At 45.0% G+C, this 17413-nt stretch overlaps 1 protein-coding gene across 1 annotated transcript in view; it reads left to right on the top strand.

Moving 5' to 3' along the window:
- The window catches only part of ZFHX3 (zinc finger homeobox 3), a 165335-nt gene that overhangs the window by 65973 nt on the left and 81949 nt on the right, over positions 1–17413 (top strand). The window lies entirely within an intron of this gene.

Raw genomic sequence — 17413 nt, 5'->3', positions numbered from 1 at the left:
CTCCCATCCTTCTGAACTTGGCACCACTTTTCTTGAGGTATATTCTTAGCCTTAGGGAAGTCACAAGCCACTGCCCAGGGAGTAGGCCAACAGAAGATATTCTGTCCCCTACCCTAAAATTCCTCTGGTATATACTCTAGATTTGATTTAAGGGTTCAAATTGACATAGCAAATGCTAAATTGTGTGTCTTTCTCAGTCTTAAGAGTAGACAGTTTATGGCCTCAACGTCTGGTCTGTAAAAGCAAACTTCAGAGAGGCTCAAAACAACAGCCTGTCTAAACATTTCCATTGTATTTGAGAGAGATTCTGGCAATTCCATGCTCTGTGCTACTTACTGCTCCTCATGATGAGACCTAGTGGGAGCTCACCAGCTTCTGCCCCATCCTATCATCTCAACCGCAGGCACCTTTTCCTCCCCATCCCTTCTTCCCCTTTGTGACTCTGTTCCCGTTGGGACCTCACTTGGTAGAGTGACCTCCTCTCTTCTGTACTTTCAACCTTCCGGTCCCTTTCTCTCAACTTGGGAGCACAGGACAGTTGCTTGCCTCTTGAAAAAACAATAACACAAAAGCCCTCCCCTAATCCTTGGTCCTCACACTGTCTCTACAACAGAATCTTCAAGGTAGTTGAAAGAACGCTCTGTATTGCTTGGCTCTTGCCCCACCCCCAGCCTGTTTCCTCCTGTCACCAAACTGTCCCTGTGAGGGCATCACCAACCTTTGATTTGCCCAACTCAGGACCTCCTGGCCCTTGCTCTTTTCTTTCCATAGTGTTTGAAGTTGTTGTCCTGTTTCTTCTGGAAGCACTTTTCCTTGGCTTCCAGGGCGTACTTCTTTCTCGTCCTGCTTCTCTTGACCATTCTTCATGCCCATCCCTGGCTCATGGTTCTCAACCTGCCCCATGCGCCTGGTCACTGGGCAGAAGGCCCTGGTTCTCGGCTCTCAACCTCTGGAAGCCTTGATCTCCTGGTGTTGCCAGGTGACCTCAAACAGCTTCCAGGTCATTTTGTTGGTCCATCTCATGGACACTGGGCTCGTGACTCTCCCCACCAGATATCTTTTTCCTGCTGATGGCCCTTTGTCTAATGGCCTGGCCAAACCAGAGACTTGGGGCCACTTCTCAGCTCTCCATCTCCTGCAGCACTATCTCGGCCATAGATCCATCTTGGTTGCATGGGCTTGTACTTATCATGAAATCAAATTACACATTTTTATAGTCTTATAAGTCAAAAAGTCACATAAACCTTATGAAAAGTAGCAGGACCCTTCCCTGTTCCATTCCCCAGAGGCAATGGCTTTTGATTCTTTGCTGTTTCTTTGGTTACTTATTTCCATGTTTTATAACACGCATATTGTTTTTTGTTTTTAGTTTTAGATAATATCTCTTTGCTTCCTACTCTGTCAGATGAAGATGTCACAATTCTACAAACCATACCCTGTCGACACACTCACACGGACATCACACACACCAACGCCCCACTCCCCATATACGCTTGCAAACACTGTGCCCACAAACACTGTGCCCACACCCCATATACACTCACATACACCTCCCACAAACACTCAAGGCACCATACCCACAGCTCCCAGACCTGTACATTCACACCTTCCTGCAAACATAGACACTGCACCCACATACCCCGTACACACAAACACAAGACAACATATCCACTTACCTCCCATACCCTAAATACTCACACACCCCACAAATACATCGTACCCACACAACCCATACGCATGCACCTCCCCCACAAACACGGCACCGCCACATGTTCCATACACAAACACATGGACACTGGACTCCTCCACACCCCATATGCACTTATACCCCACAAGCATACTGACATACACTGCATATATAACTCATTCTACTCACAAACACACAGACCCGACACCCCACACACTCCTATGCCTTCCCCACACTCCCCCCGCTCTCCAGCTCCCCTATACACTCCTTCTTCCCTCCCTCCTTCCATTATGATTAAATAATAATTTGGGGTTATATTAATATTCAGTGTTTTCATTATTATAACTCTATAAATATTAATCACAGCTGAGCCATGTAGAGTTTTATAATTTCATTTACCTTCTTGTACAACTTTTTGTTTTCCCTGGTTTTCTAGGTATCTATGATTAATTCATAGCTAACCTTACTCTGCCAGGAGCAGACATTTCCTAATCTCTGAACGCCTTGCTCTATCAGTTTTTCTGTCAGCTTCATTTCCTCCTGGAGGCGTCCCTTCTAAGCCCTTCCAAAGCCCTCTGCCCACCTGCTCCTAGCTGGATCATCCAACTGCTCCTTCTCTGCCTTCTCCATATAAATGAAATCGCAAGTCCCAGATGATGGGATATACCACAATTTACGAACTTTTCTCCCTGCTCAAGTAGTTGAGGTTTTGTGTCACAGTGGAAGGGCAAGTTCTCCCAGCAGTCAGTGTGAATCGTTTGTTCAGGAAAGTGCTGTTGGGTATCAGGATAATTTCTGTCACTTTAGGTCACTGCAACACGGTCCCTTCCCGTGTGTCTTTCAGATGCCCCTTCTGGTTGAGGTTTAAATGCCTTAATCTGTGGAGCGCCTGCCTTGTCTCTGATCTCGTCCCTCTGTGTAGGAGTGTGGCTGTCAGGAGAAGGGAGTGGGACAGACACCTGCAGATGCACTCTGTGTCTAGAGGCTGAGACCACTGGGCCATCTGGCTGTGGGGGACCTCTGTTTGATCCTGCTGCCCTCCGTTATTCCGCTGTTGGGTCACAGATTCCCTTTTCTCCTGTCTGTATATGTAGACCTGTTTCTTTCTGGGTTTGTGGTTTGTTTGGGGTATGTTGGTTAGCTCTGCATACGTCATTGTCTTAATCTTCTGTTAAAAGCTGGTCCCTTTCACCGCTCAATTCTTTCTTTCACTCTGCTCAGAATTCCCTTTTTATTAATGAGGTGCCCCAAACTAAATAGTGTACAGCTGCCATTTTACCCGGGGTCTACGGACTGGAACAAACAGTTCCCTGTTTTATAATGTAATACTTCTGTTTATGCATTGCGCTCTGGGATTGCTTTCTTACACCATTGCCTTCTGGGTTGCTCTCATTTAATGCGTATTAAGGGGTTTTTTTCCCCCTGAAGTGTATGAGCAACTTCAGCCGAGATGATAGACTTCCCTTCCATATTTGAAAATCCTTTTGTGTTGTCCTTGGCCTGGAGTCCTGTCTTTGCCCTCCACCCTCTTCCCTCCCCACGCCACCCCCACCCACAGGCTCCAATTATGTCTACACTCTGGACTGATGACAGAGAGAAAATTATTGGGTAATACCCACACTGAAATCAACAGGAACTTGGCTCTGTTTTTGAAACCCCTTTAAGAAAACTCATCTTAAAGTATATTCTCCCTCCCCTCAGGAATTATCTCTTAAAAACTTGAAAGAATATCTCTGAGAGAAGGAATATTATAAATCTGGTAGAATGGAGACATTTAAAATCATCAAGTTTTGTACATGTAGACTTCATCGAATATTCCCAGTTCTGTCTTCTTTAACATGAGGATCAGGATATTGTTCCTTAGCTAGAAACATCAACATGTGGCGTAAGGAAGCACCAGGAAGTCTTGGAGCCCCGCCTACTCTGACTGGAAGCCGCATGTCAGTGATTGTGCTGTCTAGAGTTGGCAGCTCTGACTTTCTTTTGTCATCCTTTTAAATGATGGTGTTCTTTCTCCTTTCCCTGTTTCCTCTGTTATCCACAGAACACAAAGTCTTCTAGGAAAGCCATCAGAAATAACTCCCTTTCCTTTCTGAGATGTGGACCTCACAGCCCAGTCTCACATCACCTCCTACAGGCATCAAGATCCCCCTTGCAGCCGGGCACAGTGGCTCACACCTGTGATCCCAGCACTTTGAGAAGCAGAGGCGAGAGGATTGCCAGAGCCCAGGGGTACGAGATCAGCCTGGGCAACTTGGTGAGACCTCGTCTCTACAGTAAATTAAAAATTAGCTGGGCATAGTGGCACATATCTATAGTTCCAGCTACTGGGAAGGCTGAGGCAGAAGGACCGTCTGAGGCCAGCAGGTCGAGGCTGTAGTACCCATGATTGTGCCACTGCACTCCAGCCTGGGGGACAGAGTGAGACTCTTTTTTTTTTTTTAAGATCACCCTTGTGAAGACTGAAGGAGTAAACTTTATGAAGCTTTTTTCCTGTGGATGACAAAAATATCATCTCTTTCCAAGTCATGTATTTGCCAGTCAGTCAATTTTATCACATAGCCTGTTCAAGTTCTGGAGGGAAGGAATAAAGGTAGAAGAAATTGCAAAGGCCTCTTCCTTTCCTCAGAACTTTCTGGTAGTGATTAGGTTCTGCTGCCATTGGCTGTGTAATCCCTCGAGAGGCCTTATAACCAGACATATAACGTCTGGGTCCTGCCCTGCACCAGAGGGCAGAACCTTGGCTGCTGGCTATGTGCTAATAGTCAGTCCTCTGTCCTTGTGTGGCCCTCTCATGGTGGAGTCTTCCCCTTAGGTCAGTAGGCAGACTGAGTCCTGTTTTGTATTGTCTTGGTTTAATGTGATGGTCTTTGTGGTTACACTTTTACCCTCACCCTGCAATAGAAAAACGTGTGTGCACATGTGTGTGTGCTTGTGCGCGCGCGTGCACACACACACACACACACACACACACATTGGGCCTTCCTGTTTTAAAGATGACTTGGAAGTCCACGTCACAGAGAATAGAAAGTAACCTGTCCAGGTGAGGTCCTCCTTTGTTCCAGCAATTTTTTATTTTAACCTGGATGTTTGATTGTGGCTTAAGTATTTTTTTTTTTCCTGCAAGACCAAGTGGTCTCTTGGCTTTGTTGGGCTTTGGTCTTTTCACTTTCATTCCCACCTGCACACAGGTGGAGGCAGCTCACCGTCATGGGCTGGTGCCATGGGCATGTCTCAGGTGTTGGCATCTGCTGTCTGCTTCCCCTTAGTTGACCAGAAGCTCTTGAAAGATGGAGAGCTTGCAGGGAGGTGGGTCATATGTAGGATCAGCTTCCCTGTTTGCTTATTAAAATGGCACTTCTGGGTCCTGGATGAAACTGTAGTTAATTTCACTCCATCAGTGCCCTGAGGTTTGAGAATACAGAGGCCCTTTGTGTTTTTGCTGTTGGCTGCCACTACCATCCTCCTCCTCCTCCTCCTCCTCTACTACCTTCTTTTCCTTCCCCTTCCCTCCCTTCTCTCTTGCCTTAACTACTTTATCTTTCATATAGACACATCTCCAAACTTTGCACAATTAAATTTAATATTTAACTTTGCATAATTAAATTTAACATTTCTTTATTGAGGACCTACTGTGTGTAAGACTTTTTATTTGCTGGGGGGCACAGCTGATGTCTTTCTTAGCTCTTGGTATGGATATTCTGGTTAATACACCAGTTCAGCCATTTGAGGTCATTGGACACTGACTCAGTTTCCAGAAGACACAATAATTTGGAGTTTAAGAGACTGTTTTGCTTGGAGCAAAGATGATGTGCCGCCTTAGTGACACATCTTTGGTGTTCGTGGCAGTGAATTCCTGGGTAAGAGAAGTGGATGCAGCTTACTGAGTGATGATGTGGTTTTGGTGACAGCCTTTACTGAAACACTCATTGGCTTCATTTGATGGGCCATTTTTAAAAACCAAATTTCAGAGGGTGCTGCTTAAGGGAACAAGGACATATACTACTCTCAGCTTTCTCATTTGGTTTTGTTTTTATTTTTCAAAATTGGCATAAGGCTGCCTTCTAAATATAAAGTACATCTTTTTTTGTAGATAGCTAAATTATATGCAATTTCAGTGTAATTTTTCCTCATAGCACTAAAATATGTCATGGCCAGTTCTAAAATTCTGAAGTATTGTTTTCATAAAACCATCATAACTATTTCATTTTCTTTCCTCTTCCTCTTTTTTTTTTTTTTTTTGGTATGTCTTATTGACAGGACTTGGGGAAGGTGTAGGGATCAAGTGTCTCTAACAAGATAAGTTAAGTGTAAAAGTGCGTCAAAACAAATTGAGTTAACTGAGATGTTAAGTATTTATGGAGAAGTGGAGCAAATATGACTTTATCTGTTTAAAGGACATTTCCTGATGAAGACAGGGATTATAAATTTCAGTGTTCCTTTTAGAAATATGCTATACAATGCAGGAATAAAGAGAAGTCATTACATATCAACGTGAAAAGAGAAGATAATGTTGTTAAGTGAAAAATGGAGTTTACAGAATAACACAGCTTTATTCTTTTTTTTTTTTTCCCTTAAGTGTTTTTCTTACAACTTTTAAAATAACCATTGAAGCAAGGAGTTTGTAACTGGTATCTCTGGCTGTTTCATGGGTAGAATTATTTATATGGACTCTGATAGAATGTCAGACATGGCAAGAGCTCAAATATCAGTAGTATTTGTTGACAGAGATTTTAGCAAAATCGCTAACAAGCTACTATGTAAATCTTGGTTGTCTTTTGTTCATGGAGTTAGTTTTCTCTTTGCCAATATAAAGCATACATAGTTTGGTTACTGTCTGATTCTCTTGCATTTTGCATTTACATAGAGAGGACAAGAGTAGTTCTCAGGGTGTACACTGTCTTGTTTTTCTGTTGAAACAGAGTTCTTGATTTGCCTTAATTAGTCCTCTAACAATCTACAAAGGTCAGTGCCAATTGCCTGTTCATTTACATTTGTAATTGTGATGGCTTCTGATTACATATTCCTTGTCTTAGTCCTTCCTAAGTACATGCTAGTATGCCCCCACCCCATATTACACACACTCTCACACCCACACCAGAGTGGTGTGAAAACTGCAGATCTCACTTCTTACACAAGAAATCTTTGTAGTGACTGCCTGGCCTTCTCTGGGACTTCAGCATCTGTTATAGAAAGCCATCTTGGAGAGGGTATTGCTTCTACGTTAGGACTTAATGAAGCCACTATCAGGGAAATGACGTTGATACCAGGCAAGAAATCTGAGCGCCATTATCTAGGTTCCTTCTTGAACTGGGTAATTAAGGGCAATTAAACTTTTCTGCTTGCTCTCTACAAAATTTGCTAATGATCTGGTGTGTTGGAAGGTGGACGTATGCAGAGTGCTGTTTCACTGCTGTCAGGTGCTACTAGCCTGGAAGGGCCCCTCTGGAGAGGATGTGGCATCACCAGAATGGTCACTTGGTCAGTGGGTCCAGAGTCTGCAGCCTCCCATCTCTCTCTGTCTGAAGCAGGAGAGAAGAGCACCTGCCCCAGGACTTACACCTCTTTGGAAGTTATCCAAGAGCTGACTGCAGTAGCCTGAGTTCCAGCCATTCTTATTCATCCATCCTTTGCTATACTGGATCCACCATTGACTGGTTGCATTATTCTTATGGAGTGATACAGCTACCAGGAGACTTTTGTGTCGTTTCTGTATATGACACTGGATACACCAGCAGTACAGTGCCCTTCTGATTAGCATTGGTCAGGGGCTCCAGGCTGTCTTCCTTGCCATCTCCAGGAGTGGGTCGTGATAAGTACCCTCATGACCACCCAGCACTGCCCACTCGGAGAAGCAGCAACACCATGGACCAGCGGCCTCCTAGGGAGGGTTTCTTTTTTTCTTTTTGGCCTAGGAAAAAGAAAAAAAAGGAATACCTGTTGGTGGCTTCTGGAATTAGGGTAGACTTTGTGTGTGTCTGTGTGTTGAAGGGCGAGCACTGGGGACCCCCTTTTTAAGGATGTGACCATGCCAGAGGCCTCAGTTGGCTAATCAGAGCACAGAGACACAGGAACCCCCAAGGGAGCCCTAGAACGTCATGTCATACCACGTGTTATTTTAGTGAAACCTTTATCCCAAAATATCCCAAGTCAACTTTGAAACATGTATTCGAGGAACTTAAAAGCGTGCAACCTGACCCTAACAGGAACCTGGGGAGCTACTCAGTGAGTAGCTGTTGTTGCTGGGTTGGGATTCGGGGATTCCACCCCTGGATTTCACTGGAGGAGAGGGTCCTTGTAATGCTGACAACTGTAGCAGGAAGTGGCCGTTGTCCTCTGTTGTCCCCTGTCATGTGTGCAGACCCCTCCTGTGCAGATCCCCTCTCCCAGCCTCTGTACTTCTCTTCTTCTTGCCTGCATTTATTTTTCAGGAGAAACAATGATTTGTACTTGTATTGTCTTCAGGAATGTCCAAAGAAATCCGTTTCTGGGGCTACTTACATCCAATATAAAACTAGTTCCCAACCTTAGTAGGGGGCCGGGAGGAAATAGAACATGCATCTATCTCTCTGCGTACAGAAATAGCTCAAAGGCTCTCTCGAAGTTACAGATGTTAAGGAACCCCCTTCAAACCATGACCCAATTATAGGAATTATAGTTCCAAATTATTTTTTCTAACATGGGCTTGCAGTGGAAAGGTCTGTGGCCTTGCAAATCAGTGTAAGCGCTGCTCATGTGTCCCTGGTTCCTGGGCTTCCGGGCCTCTTGAGAGCCACAGGGAAGCATCTCCAGATTCTCCAGGGAAGTTAAATGTATTTTTTTTTTTTTTGAGTTGGAGTCTCACTCCATTGCCCAGACTGGAGTGCAGTGGCACGCTCCCAGCCACCGCAGCCTCGACCCGCTGGACTCCGGCGATCCTTCCACCTCAGCCTTCCAAGTAGCTGGAACTGCAGGCGTGCACTACCATGCCTGGCTAATTTTTTTTCATTTATTGTAGAGATGAGGTCTCGCCAAGTTGCCCAGGCGGGTCTCAAACCTGCAGGCTCTGGCAGTCCACTCACCTCAGCCTCCCAAAGCGTGGGATTACAGGCTGAGCCACCGAGCCCAGCTAGTTAAATGGAATTTACAAGTTTGATTTCCCCATCATTTTAGCCAGATTTCAACTGCTGAGTAGTGACATGCGACTCATGGCTACCTCGGGGACAGTACAAATTTAGAGAATAGTTGAGAATGTTCTGTTGGGCAGGCCCGGTATGGACCACTCTTTCCAGGATATTCTGAAGCTTGCGTTCTAAAGGAGGCTGGTTCCCTTTCTGCCAGCCTAGGTGGGGAATGTCCTTTCTTACCTCCCAGTCTCTCTTTCTGCTTCCTTTTCTCAGTCTTTCTCAGTATGGGAGAAATGTCTGCAAATAGGCATTTAATTTTGGTTTTTGCCACTGACATCTTATTCCATTAGCAATTTTGAGGGACTTTGAAATGACTTTGTAAAGATGTGTTTTTCAATGTGATGTTAAAGGGTTCTTTGTAGTTTTATACCTCAAGACTATCTTGAGACCTTTTGTGTATATGTTAATAAAAGGAGCTATTTATTGCGTTTAAAAGATCCTTGACCTCTGCTTTAATTAGAATATTAAAAATCGGGCAGTGTGTGATTTTCTTGGAATGGGCCCATCTGTTGTCTCAACTCAAAATTTTATCCAAAATTGTCATATTATGGTTAAAAAAGAATGTGTGCATTTTTCACTAACTGTTTCCATTGGTTTTATATTTATTTATTTATTTGAGTTGGAGTCTCTCGCACTCTATCACCAGGCTGGAGTGCAGTGGCACGCTCACAGCCACCCCAGTGTCAACCTGCTTGGTTCAGGCAATTCTACCACCTCAGCGTTCCAAGTAGCTGGAACTACAGGTGTGTGCTACCATGCCTGGCTAATTTTTTGATTTATTGTAGAGATGAGGTCTCTCCAAGTTGCCCAGGCTATTCTCGAAACCCGTGAACTCAGGCGGTCCCCTCACCTCAGCCTTCCAAAGTGCTGAGATTACAGGTTTGAGCCACCGTGCCCGGCCCCATTGGTTTTAAATTCTATGCTTATGACAGAGTATTTTCTTGTGGACTGAATTAATTTGCTAGGGCTACATAACAAATTAATTCACAGATTGACTGGGTGTCTTAAACAACAGAAACTCATTTTCTCACAGTTCTGGAGGCTAGGAGTTCAAGATCAAGGTGTCAGCAGGGTTGGTTTCTCCTGAGGCATCTCAGATGTCTCTCTGTGTGCCCCAATTGCATCTTCCTATATGAACACTAGACAGATTTGATTAGGGCCCACCCTCGAGGTCTCATTTTGGGTTTTTTTAGGAGACAAAGTCTCACTATGTTGCCCAGGCTGGTTTTGAATTCCTGGCTTCAAGTGATCCTCCCTCCTCAGCCTCCCAAAGTGCTAGGATTATAAGCTTGAACTGCTGTGCCTCACCCGAGGCCCCATTTTTTACCTCATTACCTCTTTAAAGGTCTCATCTCCAAATATGCTCACATTCTGAGCTACTAGGGGTTAGGACTTCAACATAGGAATTTGGGAGGAACATAGTTCAGTCTATAACATGGACTTTCTGATGTCTGAGGCCAGTTTATTGCTTTCTTTACTGTGATCGCTGTGGGTGGGGCGGGGGGTAGAACATAAAGGTAGACATAGAGGAGAAGGGAGGTGGTGGAGACCCTGGAACTAGCCTTGGGCAGAGCTGTCAGTCGTCTCCTCCCCCCTCTCCCCTTCTCTGGCTTTCTGCTTAATGCCAGGCGAGGCCTGTGAATAAACAGAGTGATGCCATTGGAAGGGGCCGCCAGACAACCCGGAAGTATTAAAACTTGTCGGGACAAGACAGGGGTCAGAGCCCCATATCCTATGAGCTCATTTTACCATGAGTTTTTCCTTGCCTGTCCTGACACAGCCCTCAGTCAAACCTCCAGGCTGGTAAGCCCCAGGGGGACTGCCAGCCAGCTGCATGTAGGAAGATTCTTGTGTCTGTGAAATTTGGCAGCCTTAGCATTGATAAAATTGGCTTTTGTCAAGGGTGCTCCAACAGGCTTTCCAGTATTAGGCTTGTGTTGGAGGGATTTATAGAAATAGAAACTCCTCTCAGCTGCCTACTGGTACTTTTAAGGACTAAGCACATCTCATTGGATTCGTGCATGGTTTTTGGTAGCCCTAATGTTTTTGCTCTGGTTGGGGTAAATGCTCCCCAGAGCCTTGCCATGTTCTGTAGTATAGAATTCTATATGGTGTAAATTGGTTGGGCTTCCATCCAAAGGATTACATTTGCTGGAAGTGCCCGAAGGACTTAATTATTCCTTGGTTTTACCTTACTCTGTGTCATATACTCCAGACTGGACATTATATAAAGGTCCTAGTGTGTAAGTGTTTACCCTGAGTAATTTTCCTTTCGGGCCCATCCCCCATGGATGTCTGTAGGCCAGGCACATCCTCGTTCCCAGCACTGGTCTATATCGAGCCTGGGGTGCCAGCAAGACCATCCTTCTCAGGGCCTGCTTTACTGCAAGAGCATGAAGCCAAGGCACATTCGTCCTTTAAGTCTCTGAGTTCCCACTGCTCTTGACCATTTTGTCCCGGTGCCACGTGTGGCTGGTGGCTGCTGTACTGGCCAGTACAGATAGAAGCCATTTCCTTCACTGTGGGGACTCAGAGCAGAGGCCCAGAGCTTAGGGCAGTGCTCTTCCTACTGTCTTGCCTCCTTGCTGTGGGCCCAAGAACTCTTTCAAGGGACAAGTAGCACTTTCCCCAGGGACAGGATTCTTCATATATGGAAAACAAAATGATTCATTGCTGTACTCTCTTCTAAGACTGAAACGAGAAAAGGGGCCGCAGTTTTATGGCTCTGTGGACATCAGAGTGCAAGCCCTGGCCTTCTCTGAGAACTGGAAAACGGTTTGTATGGTTTCCATCATCCAAAGCGTTTTAGTGATTTTCTTGTGTGAGTCTATTCCAACAACTTTGAGAAATCCACAGAATGGAGAGGGCAGCCCTGATCTGGTTGGCTTGGGTAGAGGTCTTTACTTAAGTAGTTTGTAATCTGTCACTTGCACTGCAACCTCGTGAGGTGATCATGTGATGAGAATCCGGCCAGGCAATCCACCATGCAAACTTGAGCCAAGCCCGGGGAATTTTTATGGTGGTAACTGGGATTTTTGTAGCAGAGTTAGCTGGACATTGGGTTGGTGGGTCTTGAATTATTAGGAAAATAACAATAGAGGCTGTATAGGCAGTAAAACTAGGAAGAAAATAAAAATCAGGGGCCAGGCATCTGAAAAAGGGAGGGAGAGAGAAGACAGGAGGAGGACAGGGAAGTAGGAAGAGACTGAAAACGCATGGGGATAAGGCAGAGGAGGAAAGAGGTCTGCATTGGACTTTCCTTGCTTCTTTTAGAAAAGGGTCACGGCTGGGGAAGATCTGGCTGATGAGAGTCCAGAAGTAGAGTTCTTGTATCTTGCCAACATTGACCGTGTCCCTAGGATGGCCAGGCGCTGCTCTAGGCTCTGGGGAATCTGCCAGCAGGGAGAAAACACAGCCAGGATTTTCCCTCCTAGATGGGGGAGGTGGACACCAAATAAATAAATATGACACATCAGATGCGCAAAGTGCTGTAAAGATAGAGCTGGGTGGGACAGGCAGACAGGGAGCTAATAATAATAATAATATTTCCAGGAAAAGAATTTCTTGTTGTTCTTGTTCTTCTTCTTCTTCTTCTTCTTATTATCATTATTATCAAGATCTCGCTTTGTTGCCCAGGCTGGGGTACAGTGGTGTCTTCTCGCCTGACTGTAACCTTGAACTCATGGGCTCAAGCGATCTTTCTGCCTCAACCTCCTGAGTTATAGGCATACTTCACCACACCTGGCTAGTTTAAAAAAAATTTTTTTGTAGAGACAAGGTCTTGCTATTTTGCCCAGGCTAGTCTCGAACTCCTGGTCTCAAGTGATCTTCCTGCCTTAACCTCCCAAACTAAGATTATAGGCATGAGCTACTGTGCCTGGCCTGTTTTATATAAGGAACTCAGCAAAGGTTTCTCTGGGGGAGGCCACATTGGCACTGAGTGGGAGGACAATGGGAGAGAATGGTCCCAGTGAGGGCCCAACAAGCACAAATAACCCTGGCTGATTGGAAAAACAGGAAGGCAGGCAGGGGGCGAGAGAGGAGGGAGTGTACTAGAAGGTGTAGTTTAAGCCGCCTGGTCCTAAGGACCCTGGACGGCCATCAGGAATTTGGATTTTTCTCCCATTAGGATGGGAAGTCACTGGAAAGGTCTGAGCGGGGGAAAGTAGCAGTGTGACTCTTCCTGTTAAGGTTTGCATGTCCACTGTAGTTGAGGTGTGTGTGGTTTCCTTCACCCTCCAGCCCGTCACCCCCAGGCAAAGGAGCCCCTTCAGGCAGAGAGGAGAGATGGGGACCACTGCGAGTAGTTGGGGGCTCAGGTTGCCCTGAACTGTGAGGAATCCACGCACATGTTTGTCTAGGATCAGCATAGCTCTTTGAGGTTCTTTCTTTTAGCCCAGGGGTCAGCAGTTTTTTTCAAAAAGCAAATTCTTTTCCTGGTGACTCACTGCCTGAGTATGAAGCACAAGAAAGACTTTCGTCCTTTTGCCTTGAGAATGAGTTGTCTGTACTATGGTGTGTACACCAGACACCAAGAATGAGAAACCAGCTCTGGTCAGGGCCTGTGCTGTGATGACTGAGTTAAGAGTCTCCTCCTACCCTTGACCCTTTGATGGGTGGTCACCTTCCACAGACCCTCTTCATACGTAAGATAGTGATGTGCAGAACAAGAATTTTACCCCACTATTAGATACTGTAATTTATATATATAAACAAAACCTACAGTGCCTCGACACCTTTGTTCTCTTAGTGTCCCCAGTCCTGTATGTCCAGAGGTCATTATTCCTTTCTTGAGGGCTCATGACCTACTTCTGATTTCCATGTCTAGCTGGCCTTTGACAAACAGGCCTGATCTAATTCCATAGCCATGTTATTCTCTGCGAACGTGGGCCCAGACCCCAGGCGGATCTGAAGACTTCCTTAGAACACATAAGACCGGGGAGATTTGTGCCATAATGTACTGTTTTCTCTGGGCTTTTCTTTAATCAAGAATGTGGACTGGTTTTTTTTGTTGTTGTTGTTGTTTTGTTTTGGTAGATAGTGTGTAGGAGCAGAGCTTCCAGTCACTTCTGTAAGGCATTATTGCAAAACTAATTGGGAAATAGTAATTCTTTTTTGAAAGCTGTTTGGAGTCACTCCTTGCTCCTCCGGGTCCCTGTCCCCTTGGGATTGTCAGGCTTCCATGGAAAGACCCCCAGAGGGAAGGATGTTGGCATATATCATAGATATTTGGAAAGGATGTTTCAACCACACCTGGCTGCCGTGTGTGAGGACAAATTTAATTTATTTTAAAAATCTGGCCACAGGCAGCTTTTTCTGTTTGTTTCTTTAGGGGGGAAAAAAATTGAAAAGCCGCAGCAAGCCATGGTTCGCATTTGTTTTCCTCCAGATTGGACCAGCCAGCAGAAGAGAGATTATCTCTAAAGGATATGAAAGGTTTAATCATTTTAATTTTGTTTTTATTAAAGTTTATCATAACTTTTTTTTCCAACATGCCCTGGTAGAACAGAAGGAGAGAAGAGGAGGTAATATAAATATACACAAACCCCCAAGCATTTGGTTAATAAAACTTTCCAATGGGCGACGCCTCGTGGGGAGGAAGTGGTTGAACGGCTGGGTCTGGCGGCCTGACCAGGGCAGGCTGTGACTGTACTGAATCGTGGCCAGCATCTCATGGGCTTCCTGTCTGCCTCTAGCAGACACTTGTCGTGGGAGCTCAGAGCTTTCGTTAAACCCAAAGAGAAGCAGCTACAACTGTCGGTATTCCAACATGGCTGTCAAGCAAGACTGTCTCCCTGACCCGGGTAGAACTAAAGAAGTCAACATTGACAGAGAACAATAAAATTGCTTCTGTTAGAATCTTCCACTCCTATCATTGCAATGAACTATTTGAATCTGGATATCTTGAAGACTTGCTTTAGGCCACAACCTCTGAAGTTGTGTGTATGCACGTGTTTTTTCTTTATGAAGCAGCAAAGTTGGGAGAAAGATGGTCTTTAGTTTTGGGATAGGAAAACCGTGCTATAAATTATGGTAAAACTAAATAACTAGGACTCTAGATTAATAGGGTTTTTGGCTCAATTTCCCTTTAGGACAGAAAAATAAGTTTATTTCAAAATCAGTTCAGTTGTCAAAAATCACCTGAGTGTGGACTGGAGTTGTCATCACAGGTGTTCAGCACAGTCTCCGCTGCCTTCCACAGCTGTACAGCCCTGCCAGGGCATGGCTGCTTGGAATTCCAGCCCCGGGACCAAGCAGGATGTTGCATCACCTGAGAATGATGAAATTGTCTTCACCATTATGTTCTTACAAGGGCTGGAGATTTGACTTGCACATTTTAGACATTGTTTTAAACAGTAAGCACTGTCATCTCGTTAAACCTGACTTAAACTGGCAGTTTCATGAACCCTAATATATACCAGTCTTTAAGTTTTTGGCTGTGCTATAGCTTTATAGTGCTTTCTACCCCACCTTCATGGGTGGAACGGTTTGTTCATCAAGGAGAAGCAGCTTTTCTAATGACAACTGCAACTCCAGTTCCTTCAGCCAAGTAGAAACTACACTGAGGCTTTAACCAAGCAACTGTGTAAGCGATTGACCTGACCCCTAGCAAGCTCTGTGGACAGTTACTTGTTTTCTCTCAAGGTTCCCTTAGGGATGCTCTGGGCCTCTGGGCTGTGCCTGCTAGTGTTGAGGAGATGCTGAATGAGATGTTGGATCTAAGGCCTTGCAGGGCTGGACTCTGAACCAAACCAGGTCTCCCCACTGGGAAAGGGACCCAGAGCCCAGTGGCTGCCCCAAGTGTGCAGGCATCTGCTGTGCTCAGCTGGCTATATTCCAGGAGGCTGTGTGCCAAGCAGCCCCAGTGGCCTGTAATTTTGGAATTTTTTTATGGGAGTTACTAAACCAGCCAAGGGCAGTGTTCCCTCGTCCGGAGTTGTATGAACACTGAAAAGGAACAAACACCAAACACAGGCCTGTCTCATTCTCTGGGGGCTTCTTGGTGGGAGCCTATCACCAGCAAGTTAGGCAGTTCTGGGTGAGAGGTAGAAACCCGACACCTCTCCTGTCCAGCACTTCTGCCTCTGGTTAGACTGGATGACTACAGAAATTCTGGTGTGTAGTGTGAGGTCTTGGTCCCGTAGTTTTGAAACTATATTGGTTATGAAGATAGTAGAAGATGGAGAAACAAAAAGGTATTCCGTTTCATAGCATTCGGCAGTGGATTACAGAGACACCCCAAGAGTGACTTAAATAAGTTGAGGATTTCATTTTTCCCTCCTATAAGCAGGCTCGAGAGGAGAGCAGTCGGACACAGAAGCAAAGGCTCCACTGGATCAGCACCACCCAGCTTCCTTCTATCTTTCCACCAGCCATTCTTACCTGGGGCTTGTTGCCGCCTCACAGTATCAAGATGGCCGCTCTAGGAGTGAATAGGATAGTGAGAGCACAGGTGCCACCCGTACCTACTTTTAAAGCCTCACCCACTTGTTGCCTCTTCATTTCATTGGCTGAAACCAGTCAAGTGACTACCCTTGGGCATAACAGATACAGTTTTTGTTGGGGCTGATGCTGTGAAAAATGTATTCCTAAGGAAGAATGGTTATTAGGAAGGCAATTAGAAATCTTAGCCATGCTTCCTTTAAAAGATAAGGAGGGGATTAAGTAAACTGTGTTACAATTATGTCGTGGCAATCTGGGTAGCCATTAAGAATAATGTTCTTGATTAATATTTAAGGATATGGAAGAAGGCTCCATAGACAGGGAGGAGAGGAGCAAGACACAAAACCACATATAATCAGCAGTTTCCTTTAAAATATATAGAAATATACTAAGGTGTTATCACTGATTATAGATAATTTTTATTTTCTTCCTACTTTTTCTGTTTTCAAGATTTTTGACAATAAACACTTACTGCCTTTATTATCAGAAGAAAAATAGCAAACTTCAAGAAAAAAAGTAGAACCTGGTAATTACGACTTCATGTATGAAATATACTTGATGGAAAAATAAAATGAGTGATAAAGGGGAAAATCTGTCAACATGTAGCAATAATGGAATGATGACGAGCAGCTGCAGTGCTATGGATTCATCAAGAACAAATCCCATCATACTAATAAGATAAAATGAAATAATGTATGTGAATTCTCACTGAAAGGGGGAGTTGTACAAATGCAAATTTATGTTCCGGGGCTCTGTGTGCACATCAGAACCTTTTACCATTTCCCCCAATCATCCTTTTGAGGTTATTCAGAAGCATTCCCCCCCCCTCATTTTTCATGGAAATACTGGGGCATGTTGAGTGTTGTAGTTGTTTATTGAACATCTGTTAGTTGTAAACACTAGTTGCTGTAAGGGACTATAAAAGAATAGAAGAAATGACCCCAGCCTAACATCTTTTTAGAGAATGTGAGACATACACATATTCATATTCCCTTCCTCCCTCTCTCTCCCCCCTCCCCCCACCTCACTCCCCCCACCTCTCTCTCTCCCCCACCTCTCCCTCTCCCCCATCTCTCTCTCTCCCCCCACCTCTCCCCCGCCTCTCTCTCTCCCCCCA

Source organism: Carlito syrichta, unplaced genomic scaffold, assembly GCF_000164805.1.
Source record: "Carlito syrichta isolate Samal-C Ts95f unplaced genomic scaffold, Tarsius_syrichta-2.0.1 Scaffold73643, whole genome shotgun sequence".
In the NCBI taxonomy this organism is placed as follows: domain Eukaryota; kingdom Metazoa; phylum Chordata; class Mammalia; order Primates; family Tarsiidae; genus Carlito; species Carlito syrichta.
The sequence above is the reverse complement of the archived record's forward strand: the minus strand, read 5'-3'. Positions and strand labels throughout refer to the sequence as shown.